Source organism: Daktulosphaira vitifoliae, unplaced genomic scaffold, assembly GCF_025091365.1.
Source record: "Daktulosphaira vitifoliae isolate Bord-2020 unplaced genomic scaffold, ASM2509136v1 Scaffold_35, whole genome shotgun sequence".
In the NCBI taxonomy this organism is placed as follows: Eukaryota; Metazoa; Arthropoda; class Insecta; order Hemiptera; family Phylloxeridae; genus Daktulosphaira; species Daktulosphaira vitifoliae.
The window spans coordinates 14,298-30,619 of NW_026099605.1; the positions used below are offsets into that span (position 1 = coordinate 14,298).

The following is a 16,322-nucleotide window of genomic DNA, read 5'->3' on the forward strand; positions in this document are numbered from 1 at the left end:
TACTCAATTGTTTATTAAACTTTATCGATAGTAGTTTCTTATGTAATAATTTTTATAATAAGTTGGTTTGAAAATTTTATAAATAATTTTAGTAAAAAAAAATTTGTTGTTTAAATAAAAAACTCAAGTAAAATTGTACTAACAAAATTATTTTTATTAATAAATTTAATGAATTTATCAAAGCTATTTTGAAATTTGAATTGTAATAATAATGTAGCACATTATATTTATTGGCAGTAAAATAACTTAAAATTATTCGTTATTTCAAAATGATGTCAAAAAATTACTTGAAATGATATTATTTATAAGATAAATAAAATTTGACAATTCACTATAAATTAAATACAAAAAAACAACATTTTAACAAATTTATATATTATATTATACAAATTTAATTTCCTAAATTAATATATATATATATATATATATAAATGATAATTAGTTTTATATTCTTCTATTTCCCGAACTTAACATGAACAGAGTGTGGGGACTCTCTGTAATATGTTAGGTAGTCAAAGATAGTTCTTGACTAGGCTAATGATGACTTATAAGAAAAAATTTCTACCCACTAGGCCAGACCGATCCTTACACACACACATATATATACACAATATACATTTATTGAATAAAATATACTAGAGATAATTTATGTTCAGGAATTATTATGAGATTAGTATCACCTTTATTTCAAAATCAATCTTAATTTATAGTTATGAACTTACGTTTGATATTAATTGACAAGTACAGATTTATAAGTTTAAAGTAACCTATAAATTTAGTAATTTTGTAAACATTTCAATTGGTGTTTTGAGTAATTCAATTCATTCAATTTCAGCATTCATATGTGTTTGAGTCTAGCAAATAAATTCAAACATTACGAAAGTTCGTAATACTCATTTTTTATAGTAACAAAATCATTTGTGTACTAACGAAAAATTCAAAATACCAACATTAATTAAAAGATAAAAAAAATTAAATTAATTAAGTAAAAAACATGTTGTAAATTTCATTCTTGCATTGTAAAAGTACCTTCGCAAATGAAGTTTTATGGCATCAATAATAAGTTGTTTTTTGTCACATAAATATATTTACCAATAAAAATAAGTGAAAATACAAGTCAATTTTATAATTGTTTACGTCGAGTAAAGATTTTTAAGTAAGCATCAATATCATCGATCCGTGTTTTTTCTCTTATTTAATTTTCAACAAAACTGAGCAAGAATATAATTGTATTCATTTAATAAAACACTTTTTACTTTAATTTTGTACCAGACTTAAAAAAATTAAAGTAAATATACAGAGTAATTGATTTGCCGATGACCACTAAATTATTCTTTAAATAATAATAATATTGAAAAACTATTTTTTAATTTCATTACTATTATTTATGTTTTGATGTATAAGCAATTACATAATTTTTAGGTATAATCTTTATTTCTTGTAAGGCTACTGACTTTATTTTTTTAAATAGCAACATTTATATTTAACTAGCCTATAACATGGAAAATACTAGTCTAATATAACTTTTGGACTAGTATTTAAATTAAAATTAATGAGTTGACGTAAAAAGTGGGTACTGCTATTTCTTTTACTAGATATTTCTTGGTCTCATTCTTCCTTTAGCCAAGGTATAAAAATATTCATAATTTCTGGTTTCAAAATTGTTATTGAATAATGATTCTCTTAATTAGACCATTTAAACGTTTAAGATGTTAAATATGTAAGTTGCCATTTAAAAATTTGAACTAAACAAAATTAAAAAAAAAATTTTTATGTAATAATTTTTTTGGAAGAAATTTAGTGGTCAACGATAAATCAATCACCGATATTCATTTATTAAAAATTAATGAATACTATGCGTTGGTTAAAAATATTTAGTATTTTCTTTATTCAGTGTTGTAGAAATTAATGAAGTTTAAACAAACATAATGCCAAAAATAATGTTAATGTTTACTATTGTTGCTGCTAGATACAAGTCTTAATAATTCCGTTTCTAAGTCATAACTCATTTTTTTTATAGTTATGTCTTTGTAGCTAGAGTAGTTTTTTTTAATTTTCTTATATAATAACAATTATTACAATGTACACAAATATGTTTAATTGAACTAATTGTTGTTTTCATTTGGACCTTTTTTATTTCAAAGATTAAAAATACTAATCAAGACAACATAAATATGATACTGTTTAAAAAAAATACTGTAAAATGTATGAAATTAAGTTAAAATAACACGCTAAGTGTGAAACTTAATATGCGTTTATTTTACACATATGAGCTGAGCCCTCCCTATAAAAAGATATTCTAAGATGTTAATACTCACTATAAAGAAACCTGACCGTCGTAAGTACGCCAATAAAGACCACACATGTTTTGTAGACTTATATTATTTCTTTAATTTACTGTTCAGTAATAATTATCTTTTTTAAATGTTTAAAAAGAAATTTAGTTTCATATCATGTGCATACACCATAAAATTATTGATATCTGTCCGAGAGTATTTAAAACTTCAAATTTATTTTAACTTTATGTAATGGTTTAACAAAAAGTTGACTACTTAAATAAATAGTAGCATAAATTATATAACCTTCATTGCATTATTTTACTATGTTAAGTATATGTTTTATTATTTATTTTTTATGAGTAATAAAGTAAATTTTTTTTCTTCAAAATTTTAAAATATTTGTTTTTAAGAGCTTTTTTTACAAAAAACTTGGATGGGTTGTTAGCATCTTTAGAATAAGTACTTATTGTATTACATATATTTTAAAACATAGTGTGTATATAGCGCTGTGTGTACAACTCGTACTGTGTATATTTATAACTCTACTGGGTCCATTGTATATATTAATGCTCGTAATTCTGTAAGTACATATCATAAAATTGTTAATGATCTATCAACATTTTTTGTATGTAAAGCTCTAAAAAAATTGGCTTTTTTGAAATGTTGAAAAAAACTTAAATAATTATTTTATTCTATTATCAATATCACATATTATCACGCATTTCTAGTCAATCCATAAATATTTATTCTTCATTTGATTTTACGATAAAGTATAATATAAAAACAGAAAATATATTTTATCAATGAATTTTTTAATTTAAATCTATTCTAAAATATATATATATATAATAAATTTTGAAAATTTCTGTGACATTTTTAAATTTTAGGTATACCTAAAGTTAATATATATAATCAAAATATCAAAGATTTTTAAATGAAGGATTACAAAAGAATCTCTTTAAACTAATAGATATTTACCAGAGGAATTAAAAACTCACGTTAGAACCATTTTTGTTCTGATTCCAGTTTCAGAATTTCTATAGTTAACATCGAATAAAGTGTTTAATGTCAGGTTTGAATATAAATTATTGCTTAGTTAAATTAAACACATTCTTTAGACAATTTTTTTTTGTTACAATAATTATAAAAAAAATGTCAAGTTTTTAATTTACTTAATATTTTTCTTTATTGCGCTACTGAAATAATACCAAAAACACAAAATATTTAAAATAACACTTAAACTTCGAACTGCAACATAAATTTTGTATTTAACTTATTGGTTTTCTGAAACGAATTTAAACTAATGTATGTATTTTTACAGCATTTAAAAAAAATGCAAATGCTAGAAGTTATGATCATTAGTAATTATATTTTTTCAAACTTCCACGCATTATATCTATATCTAAAATTTTCACGTTAGTTCTGTTGGAAAAGCCTGAGAAATTTTCTAATCCAATTCCCAAAATTGATAACTTATAAATCGTAGCTCTTTACTCATAACTAGTTCGATTTACTTTATTTTATAGTTAAATAATTATCGTAGTTTTACTTATATTATACAATAATATATATTATACAAAGTCAATAGTAGGTTTAAACTGAAATATTAATCAAATAAAAATTCTAATGCAAGCGTACGTACATTATTGTTAAGTTAAATAATAAATAGATATTTTAGCATAAGTATAATGTAGCGTATACAAGAGTCTTAAAAAATAAAAATGGTTATGTAGAAGAGATGTAATACCATTGGTCCTGACGTCATGGTGGGGAGGTATACTTCGGTATAAAGGGAGAATATCACCCCTCGAGTCTATCCGACGAGAACAAACTGGCCACTTTGAAAAGTTGTTGTTAACTGACGACTTCACTCTAAACACACCATTGTCACATTGTTTTTAGGCACTGAAGGATTTATACAGGTAAGTGACTTTTTTTACTATAATATTTTAAATTAATCAAGTATATAATCAAATATCCAGTGTTTGTGTTTAATAAATTCTAGTAAAATATAATTTTGTATTAAAAATCGAATTTAAGTCAATCAACAGGTAGTTAAACATACAGTCAGTTGAGATAATCTTCATTATTCAAATTACTAACCAATTTTGATCGATTACCTAGAGAAAAATTATTAAAAGATATTTACGGAAAAAGCTAAAGAGAGACTTGCTGTGTTACACTCGCTATTACTTAAATTCATTAAGTTTAGAAAACGAAGTACAAACAATTATTTTATTAAATTAAATTAAATTAGCTATAAAATATTTCTCTTAAAAAAAAAATTTAGCGTACAATTTTGATTGAAATTGTTTGATTCTTATTTATTATCTTTTTAGAACCTAAAGACAAATTTGTTAATTTGAAGAGCGTAGTTTATAATAATAATAAAATAAAAAACAATAATAATTTTTTAAGCATTAAAAATATTTTATTATACTATAATTATAGTTTTTTTATAATTTAACTTATTTATGGAAAGTATAAAATGATTCTAAGCCTAATTGCTCAATAACTACATGATAACAATTCAACTAAAACATATTTTGAGTTATTAAATTTCGTTTATTAATCTTTATAGGTAAAAAAATAACATTTTTAAGTGATTAATCAATAGATCTTATTGATTTAAAAGGATTTTTAATCTATAAAAAATTATTTGACAGTAACTATTATTTTACAAAAACTAAATGTAATTTTTAGGTTATTGAAAAATTTTTTTCCTATTAATTTATTTAATATTGTCCAGTAAAAAAGCTTATTATAAAATATAAATGATTGGCTACTAAGACAGAAGTATAAAAAATAATTTAGTATGGTAATAATAATAAATTTTTAATATATGTGTATATATGTATCACAGTATCTATATGACGTAAATTATAAATTGATTAACCTTAATATATTATCCATGTGACGATTGACGTTTTCATTAGTATGTGAAATGATTTTATTTCTTACAAACAAATGTCGACTAACGAAAAAAATCAAAAATTTACTAGAGAAAAGTACAAATTTATCTAAATGTTTGTATGCTACAATAAATAATAAATAATACAGTGCTTTATTAAACTTTTTTTCTATACGATAAATCGACTCATGTAAAACATTAATTTTGTAGTAAAATATTTTTTTTTCAATTAATTATCTCAAGATAGATAAAAATTTTTGAAACAAATATGTTATAAAATCTTTTCCATATGAATTAGAGAATATTGAATGTTATATATAATATATTATCTTTGAAATTAAAATACAAATATTACTTATTTATAGTTAACTAGACTATAAATATAAAGCATTTGTTTTAAATTATAAATCTTCTGTAAATTTTATTAGAGAAAATGTTTTTTTTTAATTTACGGTAGTTTTTATTTACACTTAAATTAATTTTAAAACATTGGTAAAGTTATACATAAAAATATATCGCGACTTTAAGAATAAATTTGAACAAACAACAATAAGTCGATAAAAATTATGTAGTGATACATAATTAATACTTTTTTCAAAATGTAATCAAGACAGCTTCAGAAACTCAAAAAGAAAACTAGCGATAATAATCATTTATAAGTGTTCAATTTGGTATACTTTGGCTTTTGGGGTTTTTATTGGAAATAACTAGACACTTCTTTTGGATAGAATTTTATAAGCGGATCTCAACTGTCTCCCAGAAACTATTTAAAAACATACTTATTAAAATGTCTACTGAATTAATGTCAAACATCGGTTACTACATTTCATCTAAAGTGTTTGCCTATTGTTATGAAAAGTTTTGAATTTTATTTTATTTATTTTTATACCTATATAACCATCAATAATACTCATTTTCTGATGACGTTATGCACTGATGTAACTCGATTCAAATATGTTCAGTCAAAAAATAAATTGATATTACATATCATTTTAAGTGTCTTTTTCTTCTTGTGCATACAAACTACTACATTTTTGATAAATATATATTAGAGTATAAATATAGACGGAAAAAACTAAATAATAAATCTATACAAATTTGATATAATTTTTTGAAAATCGAAAAATTTATAAAAATAAGCTATATTAAGATTTGATTATTTATTTTTATCATTAATTTCGATTTAAATTATTAAGTTTTATATCCTTCGAATTTATAGCCTTATGAATGGGCTAACTCTTTTTTATTAAATACAATAAAATATTCCTAGAAGACTAGAGTATTAAAATATATTTTCAAATGTTGATAAATGTTGTGTAATACATTTCTACTGATTTCTAAGAAAACAAAAACTTATTACTCCGTAAGATAATTGAATGAAAAAATAATACCGATGTACCATATCATAAAACTTTTCTTTTGAAAGTAATTAAGATATTGTTGCTCATAATTTATGTTGAAAAAATAAACTTTCATTAAAGTAAATTTTATAAAAAAAACTTCTAAATTCGTTTTGAAAATAAACACTAATGAATCTATCTATGATTCAATATGGTTAAATTAAAAAATTGTCCTCGTGTTTAAAAAACAAACTAAATTTTTTGTATAGACCTAACAGTTTATATATTATAGCATAAAAACAACGATATCCTATCCTTTTGATATACTTCATGGAAAGATTATTATTTTAAGTACACAATTTTTTTAGAAAACATTAAATCGATTACTTTTCATGCTAAGCTATAAGATAAATATACTTTCATTACTCATTACCAGTGTATTATATTATAAATAATATTACATTGTCTCGAGTGTTTTCTATAACTTATGCCTATAATTTTAAGTGTTGCTGATTAATCCTTCCAGTCGTTTCGTCGGCGACAAGTACTACGTAAGAAGAGTACAACTGTGTTAATTAAAATAAAACATACATCCAAAAGAAGTAATGAATCGTAAAATGTACACATCATAACATTGATCATATTACTTAACGTCACCATATTATTTACCACATACAAATCGATAATAAGTTGGCATATAAATAATTAATAGTTTGTTACTTAAACAAATATATATCAAAAGGCTCTAGGAACAGAAACTAGTAATTTAATTAGTCCGAGAAATTAGACAAAAAGGAAAATTAAGGACTTTGGTTATTATTCCAAAAGAAATAATCCAAGTGATGAAATAAATAATAAATTTTTTGACTATTACTAATATATATATATAAAAAAATAAATAAGCAGTTTTTAGGTAGAAAACTTTTCACATGTATTTAATCATAACGTAAATAATTTATTTTGAAAATCAATAATATAATTTTAAAACTCTAACAAAACGTAACAAAAAAAGTGAATAACCTGTATTTTCAAAGTTAATTATTTGATTTACGTTTTGCGTTTGTGAACAATAGTAGTTTTGAAATATTACAATAAAACTGTTGAAGCAAAATTGTTTTTGGGTTTTTAAAAATTGTCTATTAGTAATCTTCGATAATTAAAAACGTTAAGCAGCTAAAATAACACAATTATGTTACAAACATTTTCTGTGATAAAAAATCAAATAATTAAGCAAATAGTATGCAGTTTGATGACATTATTTTGATATCGTTCAGTAAAATAAAAAGATTTGAGTGAAATGAAACCGCTAGGACAAACTATACATGTTTATCATTTTCGTTGGTTTTATCATGGAATTGTAATACAATATGATCAGTATTCTTTATAGTCATAGACGGTAAAAGGGTTCCGGTATATCAGAGACACTTAAGTTTTTACAACAAAATCAATATAATACTTGTAAATAAATTATTGAGTACTACATTTGTCCTGGTCTATCTTTAAACTAAATGTATTAAGTTTGCTTACTAAAAAATCATCGTGTAGTACAAGAGTACTTTTATAAAAATTTATGTAATACAATTCTTCATATGTGTACACGTTAAAGTTTTTAAATACTTCGTTCAAATGTTTTGTTGACATACACATATTGATATTGATATAATACATATTATGTATCAATTTTTATATGATTCGTAGTGGAATTTTAATGACTTTTGATTTTCCTGGGAACTTTAAAATAAAATAAAAATTGATACAGTTCATGTATTATTTCATAATAATTAAAAATTATTTTTTAATTTTATTTATCATTAAATAACTCGTAATTATCATTAGTCCAGTAAAATATATTTTTTTCCTAATTTTCTGTTTACATTATTTACTTGATTGTGTTGTATTAGAGATATCATTTTATCAAGTTTTCTAGAAAAAAAATGTGATTATATTTATTCTCTTAGAATTTCGGTGTGATTTTCTCATAATAAGAAAAGCTTTACTAATATGTTAATTCCTCAAGTTGAGTTTATCTACAGCTTTACTTTACCTTCCATAACATTTGTGGTTTTCTTAAATATTAGTATATCGGATAAAAAAGGTCTAATTCTTGAATATCTTTTACAGAAAATTTTTTATATAGTACACAAAAGTATTTTTCTAAACTAATATTCTAAAAATTGTTTGATGGTCATCATTGTGAATTTTTACAATAAAATAAAATTAAAACTTGAACCTTTTTCAAGTATTATTTTTCCATATGTAGGATACTTATTAATAATATCATACATTTTTTTGACTTGTATAAATAAAGAAGTTCGTGTGTTTCTTTTTTATAAATAAAATAAAACTATAGTTATAGTGGTATCATGTTAAAAGTTGCTGTCAATAAAGTTTCCTTGATCATTATGACACTTAAGTGTGGGTTTAAAAAATGTATAACCAACACTTTAAAATAACATATAATTCCGTAGGCCAGTAAAACTAAATGTACTTGATCAAAGTTGTGCACATTTTGACGGCAAAAACGATTGAGAAAAATATCACATGAATCGAATGCGAAGCAACTGTCATTAGAATCCTGGAAAACGTTAACGGGATAATGGATCATAATATCGTAAAATTTATTTGGAGGGAAAAGTATCTTCAAGAGGCGGAATAATCCATCTAGTAAGCTCACAGTAGTAAGTGTCGTTATGAAGCAAATAAGGGCGTTGGTATTCGTTGTGAATTTTATCTAGAGTGGCTGTCATGTACTGACTTAATGAGCCTTTCCTAATGAATATTGATTTAAAATTCTCTTGAAATAAATAGGCTGAAGTATGTTGGTAACAAAATATTCTAAATTTATAACAATTGGTAATATTGTTGGTAAAATATTAGTCTATAATGATTGCAATTATCGGTAAAACAAGTTTGACTCGAGTTATGTTGTACTCGCGTAATCTTTTAGTAGATAAGCTATGATACTGAACAAATTTACCTAAAGAAAATTATATATTAACTACAGAGAATCATGTTTTAGGATTATTTCTTTCGGCAAAAATTAGAGTCAAACCAACAAAATTTGCAGCATCAACTCATAAATCATAACGACAGATGTTAATAATAACTTAAATTTATTTTTAAGATTTAATGTGATCAATCCGCCTTGATAAATCATCATGGAAAATTACATTAGTCGTTGTTGTTAATTATTATGAGCATATTTTTATGGAGAAAATATGATAAATTAGACTGAGTAACGATTTTTGACGTCTTTCGTTTCAGACATAGTAGTTACTTTTTAAACTTATTGTCAAACTTTTTATATTTTGTGAAGTGTTACAATACATATAATCTTTACAATTTATTTATGTCAAAATACTTTTTAATAGTTTGTGTGGAAAATTTTTACGAAAACAATATATTTCCGTATTCAAATTTATTTTTATTCTAATCATATCCTTTTTACTTATGTACTTGCTTGTTTACCTGTCAAATATGAATGCCAATATAAAAATCATTATATCCAATTTCACATTTATTATTGAACACTAACATAAAGTAGAACTAAGTGTTAAGTTTTAAATTTTTGTTTACTCAACAAGTTTATGAGTTTATAAAAAATTTCACTGTGCTATTGAAAAAATATGAAATTATTTGAGTAATGATAATTTTATTATTTAGTTTTTAATATTTAATTTTCGCATTAGCTTCATTATAATATTTATAACGAAGCTGTTATAGAGTTTAAAGTAATGTATAAATATCTAGTTGCTATCAAATATTATCTAAGAATTTTACATTTCACAAAATCACGAATAAAAGGTTAATCAATTTTTTTCTTATTGAGGCATATTTTAATTTGAAAACTAAATTATTATTTGTATGAATTTATTGATTAGCTAGATTAAAAAATTAAAAAGTTTAAATATTTATAATGCATTGTATGCTTAAAACGTTGTGTTGGAAAACAGGACTTGAAACTATTTTCATAACTTTAGAACTACCAAACGACAATTGAAATCGTAAAATGTAAAAAAAAAAACGTGTAACGATTAATGAAATATGTGTGATAAGGACAAATAAAATAAGATTAAATAATCAACATAACTAAAAACAAAATTAAACCGAAAACTAAAATATATTGATGATTTGTTGCAACGTATAAGACCCAATGAAATTGGAGAAACTATAACTGCGAGCAACCCAGGGTTTTTTTAACAAAAAAACTGAAATTCTTATACTCAAGCAATGGTGGCTTAATTCCTATTAAGGTAAAAAATTATCAATAACGTTTAAACATGAAAAAAAAAACAGTATCGCTTAAATACCGAAAAACTTATAACATAAAAAATTGATGTTATTTAAATACCACAAAATAGATAACATTACAAATCCATAACGTTTCAATTATTTAAAACGTATAACGCAATAATATTGTTAACGTTTTAACTGTTACAATGTAAAGACAAAATAAATAATTTTGATTCTCTTTTATCATTCCAAACAGAAACATTTATTTCTTTTAAGTTTCACAAGTTCATAATGATAAAGATTATTTTCATGCGTGATAAATTATGTTCAAGGATTGAAATTTGATTGTCAAGCATTAAATAATTACATATTACATACTTCGATGAAAATTAATTAGATTAATGATTATGATGATACAAATTTAAATAATATATATGTATTACAATACTAAAAAACAATGATGAAAAATTTAGGACGCTTTAAATTGATAAATTTTTTTTTTAATATAATATAAAATTATTATGTTATAATGATTTCATTAATATATTGATTAGATTTTTAACGCTTCTTGTCTTGAAAAGTACAAAAGATTCCTTTGTGCGTATATTACTTTATTTAGTTTTGATATTTATAAATAAACAAAATGAGTTAGAAGAAGCCCCACGCTGAGTTATGTATAACAGTTAATTTGATTCGAACAATAAATCATTATTAAACGCTCACACTCTAATATAATATAGGTATTTCCAATTTAATTAAAATTTGGTACTAATAAAACATTGTTACTAGAATAAATAAAAATATTTGAATAATAATAATAATGCATTGGGAAAGCGTTAACTATTTTTAATAATTCGTGAATAATAATTACAATTAAGATAAAATATTAACTTTTAATAAAAGTGTACTTAGCACCCGACTCTCTTCATGCCTTAATAATTCATAAAGGTTTATAAATGTCACCTTATGGTTTTGCTTATTTCAACACATTTCACATTGTGAAATTCTGTCAGTAAAAAGTTTCGTAAATGTAAACTTCAAATAAAAATAAAGCAAGCGTATGATGTCCTTTACAAACTCTTAATTAAGACAAAAAAAAAGTTTTAATCTTATAAAATAATTTGGGCTTCCGATGTAATCGAAATTTATTTTCTTTTTAGTATACTTGTAAGTATGATTGGTAGTAGTTTTTTAGATAATTCTGACGTTATTAATCTAATGAAATAAAAAGGTTGCTCGGTAAAGCTTTTAAAAAATTTAAAAAGTTGGAATTATGTCATAATTTAAATAGTGAATTTCCGATCCCCTTTTAAATTTCACTGTTTATTATATTATTCTATGGGTATATACGAGTAAAATAATTAAAATAAATTTTTATTAACATTTTATCATTAAAGAATTTAATGTTGTTGTGAATGCGGCGAGTCATATTTTCAATGAGTGGCAAAAAAAAAAGTTATTTCGATATATTTTGTTAGATATTACGTGGACAATTGAAAATAATTATTAATGAAATTACTTTTTCGATATCGTTTTTCTTTCCATAGTACTACTGACGTGGTTTCTCTTAAAAGTTTTTCAGGTAAAAAAAAAAATCATAAACTTTTTTATTATCTCTGTACAATAAAAACAACTGAACGTTTTAATCTCTGTTTGTAACGCTAACGATAATCCTCGTAACCTTCCTGATACAAAAATATTAATTTTACCGCTGGTATTTCTGTATTTATGATTTTTTGTTGCTGTTATTGGTTTACAGTGGAGTCGACAAATGACGTTTGATAAGAAAAGAATAACCTGAGAACCGAGATTTGTCTTGACTGGCAACACGTGGTTTTATTTTTGTCAATGTTACTGACGATGGGTAATCCTAAAGGATATTGTATTTCCTTATCTATATCGTCTTAAAAATGACACTTTCATAGCGAATAGCCGAGAACACGAGAACGTTAAAAACCAATATTTGCCAATATTGCACTCAGATTACTTAGGGACGTATCCCCAAAGGAATAGAAATGATCAGAGCCAACAAAATGGATACAAAACATGTTCTCCTTAGAGAGTAAATTCATTGTGCGCAACAAATCCATTCAGATTTATAATGTATTCTCATATAAAAACACGATAATTTTTTTAAATAAAAGTCGCTGACCTTTCTAATTCTAAATATGTTTATTTTTAAGTTTACTTATGTATTTTAGTTTAGATTAAAATTTTATTTGAAACGAAAAACAATATTTATATTTCAGCTAAAAATTATTAAATAGCTTTTCTTAAATACCATNGTAAAAGTCGCTGACCTTTCTAATTCTAAATATGTTTATTTTTAAGTTTACTTATGTATTTTAGATTAAAATTTTATTTGAAACGAAAAACAATATTTATATTTCAGCTAAAAATTATTAAATAGCTTTTCTTAAATACCATTTAATGTTTACACAATAACTCTTATAAAAACCTTATGGAAAATTTAACTTGAAAACATATTTTATCATATGAGTACGTAGCAGAGTCACCATATTTTCTTAGGATGTGAAGATACATTCAATATTGTAAAAAGATACCAAGTATTTTATGAAATTTTACTGGAAAGTCAACCGTATTTTATTAAAATACATCTGTCCCGACAACAAGGACTGAAAAAAATCTGCCTCATAATATTTTATTTCGAAAAAAACATGCTGAATAATTTATTAACCTAAGTTTGTGTAACACGATAATAGATTATTTTGATTAGATAAACTTTTAGGTTTGGCTTACATAAATGTAATATTATTCATAAGTTAAACAATCAATTTTGCAATTGAAAACTTTATTTAAAAAAATTATTTGTCACAATGGCATAACCTATATTATTAAGAACAAGTCATGAATAAAATAAATATTTTATAAATAAATCGCAGTACGCATAAATAATAAAAATCAACGATCAAAATATTTTTTGCACTAATTTTTAGCCTTTCAAATTTCAATGAAACAATAATAAATTAATAATTAAAGACAAAACAAATGCTCTGCTGTACTATTTAAAAAAGATTTTTATTTTGTTTNGTGAAACAATAATAAACTAATAATTAAAGACAAAACAAATGCTCTGCTGTACTATTTAAAAAAATTAAAGATTTTTATTTTGTTTATAACCATAATAATTACATTCATATGTAATTCAAAACATATGTAAATCGCCTAATATAAAAAATACAAATTAATTTATAATTTTTCTACTTAGTAATGTAAAAATTATTACAGTGAAATATCTGTAAGGAGCATATTATAAAATAATTAAAATACACGTGTTTGTTATGAAAAATGGTTTGTTGGCAAGTTTTTAGTAAAAGTATAATCCAATTTTTTTTTTGTGTTTTAAGTGTGAGGGTAGAAACAATGTACGCGATATTAAAGAAATAAAGTAAACTGTGTTCTTATGCAAACAAACTGCCCTTGAAATATCGGTATACAGTATAAAATAGTATCACAAATTAAAGTCCCTGAAGTATCATGATATGTTTTGTGTGTTAAGTAAAAAAAACCTAAATTATATTTTCGTATCGTTAAACATTTTTTGGTAGAGATAGTTATGCACATTATACCAAGCAATTTTGAATATGTCAACAACTTCTAAATTACATTTTGTTAAAACACTTCTCAGATAATTCGCTAGGTACTTTTTTCTTCGCGTTGACTTCAGTTTAGTCGAATAGCTAAAATAAATGAACGGCATGTTAAGTGTATTATACGAATCAATAGTTTACGAGTATAAATACTTTCCTATGAAATGTGAACTATTAAATTGGCTACATATTTGATGTATGAGATTTGATGAATTGCGAATTTCATTTAGCATTTAATTAGAGAAACACAATGTGTTTCGATAAGACTCTGGTAATGAAAAAGAAAATCTAATAAAACACTTGAGGCATGGGAGCAAAAATACATTGACGTTGAGTTTATTGGATACCGTTTGACAGATTAGAATTTCGTCGCAAGTCTTGACACGAAAAACAGGAGCCGGCGTGATTCCGGACACTCTGTCAACCAAAATTTTGTTATTTATTTACTTCAAAAATAGTGTTATGATAGTGTTGCATATTATGTAGCAATTTACTGCATTGCAACAGTGTTGTAAATCGTTTTCGAGTCACAGAGACACAGAGCGGATGTTCGTGATTTACCTCTGGCCGTTAATATTTGTGTCATGTCGGTCAATTCATTTACTTAGGTTTCGTCGTCAGATTTCAGACCGTTGATATTATCCTGACGAGAAAGTAAAGAAAAAAATTTACAGACTATCGAGCGCTTTTAATATGGTCGGCAGAGANATTTACAGACTATCGAGCGCATTTAATATGGTCGGCAGACGAAGCTCTCGACTGCAAACGTTGCAAATGAAGATCTTTGATACATACCCATAGATTCCATGGAAATTGCTTGTCGATGTTTGGAAAATTATAGAGTTTATCGTGTTAAGAGATTAGCAACATAAATCTATCTCGAAATTTATTACGGTATCAAGCCGTCTCTGTTCTTTAATGGGCTTGACACGTGTTGTATTAAATCTTCAAGTTAATATTGTGTTTCTAATCGTCGAAAAAGAATAATGGGAAAATTTTAGTTTAGCTATGACTAGTACATAATTGAAATTGATTTTTCGCAAGTTTACATCTGGAACTTTTGACACTACTTACGCTTTATTTACATTTAAAAATATCTTTAATGTTTTTTTTTATTATAAACAGGTCTTTTTAGCGTAAACAGCAGTTTGATCGAAATGCACAGTAACTGAAACACGAAAAAACTAGATTGATATGTGGTCAAAGTAACGAATAAACTATCTGAATAAAACTTTAAGACTACTCAGTTGATAATAACTGAAAAACTACTTGTTGAAAATTTCAATTTCTGTTAAAAAAAATAAATCATGGTATGAATTTGATAAAATTAGTGACCGTATGAAATTTGTTTAATGATGATTAAGTTACGGCAAATATTATGTGGTCGACATAAACGTTAGTGCTTAACCTTATGCACTTAACGTCGTGTTTTAATATTATTGTCAGACAAGTCGACCATTTTCAGAAACTTTATTTGACGTCCATGTACAAAAAAAGACGTTTTCCCTCGTTAATAAAACTAAATAAAATAAGAAAAAACTATTTTTTAATAAAAGTCCACGTTTACTGACAACAGTTAAAAATAATTAAAATTAAATGACTCAGAAAAGATAACTCAAATTCACTCAAACAAATTTATATATATATATAAATAACTAAAAAAAGAAATACTTGAGACGTTCTAATATGGAGAATGGACATCTATAATTGATTTTATTCAGGAAAACGAGACGCAAATACAAAATGTCCAATTAAATTGTACTATTTTAACAATAAAATATTTAATACACTAATAGATTTTATTTTTCTTCGCCTTAATCCCAACTACTTCTGGTCGGCCAATTTAATATACTAATAGATATACTTTTAAATAAGAATCTGATCAGTTATTTCTATGAAAATCTGAGTTATATACAAGATTTGCTATATCTGTCCACGCTCAACTTAA

The 16,322-nt window shown here is 24.0% G+C and overlaps 1 protein-coding gene across 1 annotated transcript in view; it reads left to right on the forward strand.

The window, feature by feature from the left end:
• Positions 1-4,082: 4,082 nt before the first annotated feature.
• The window catches only part of LOC126908904 (allatostatins-like), a 32,546-nt gene continuing 20,306 nt past the window's right edge, over positions 4,083-16,322 (forward strand). Inside the window, exon 1 of the mRNA XM_050691234.1 lies at positions 4,083-4,201. The gene's annotated coding sequence lies outside the window, so the exon portion shown is untranslated. The remainder of the gene's footprint in view (positions 4,202-16,322) is intronic.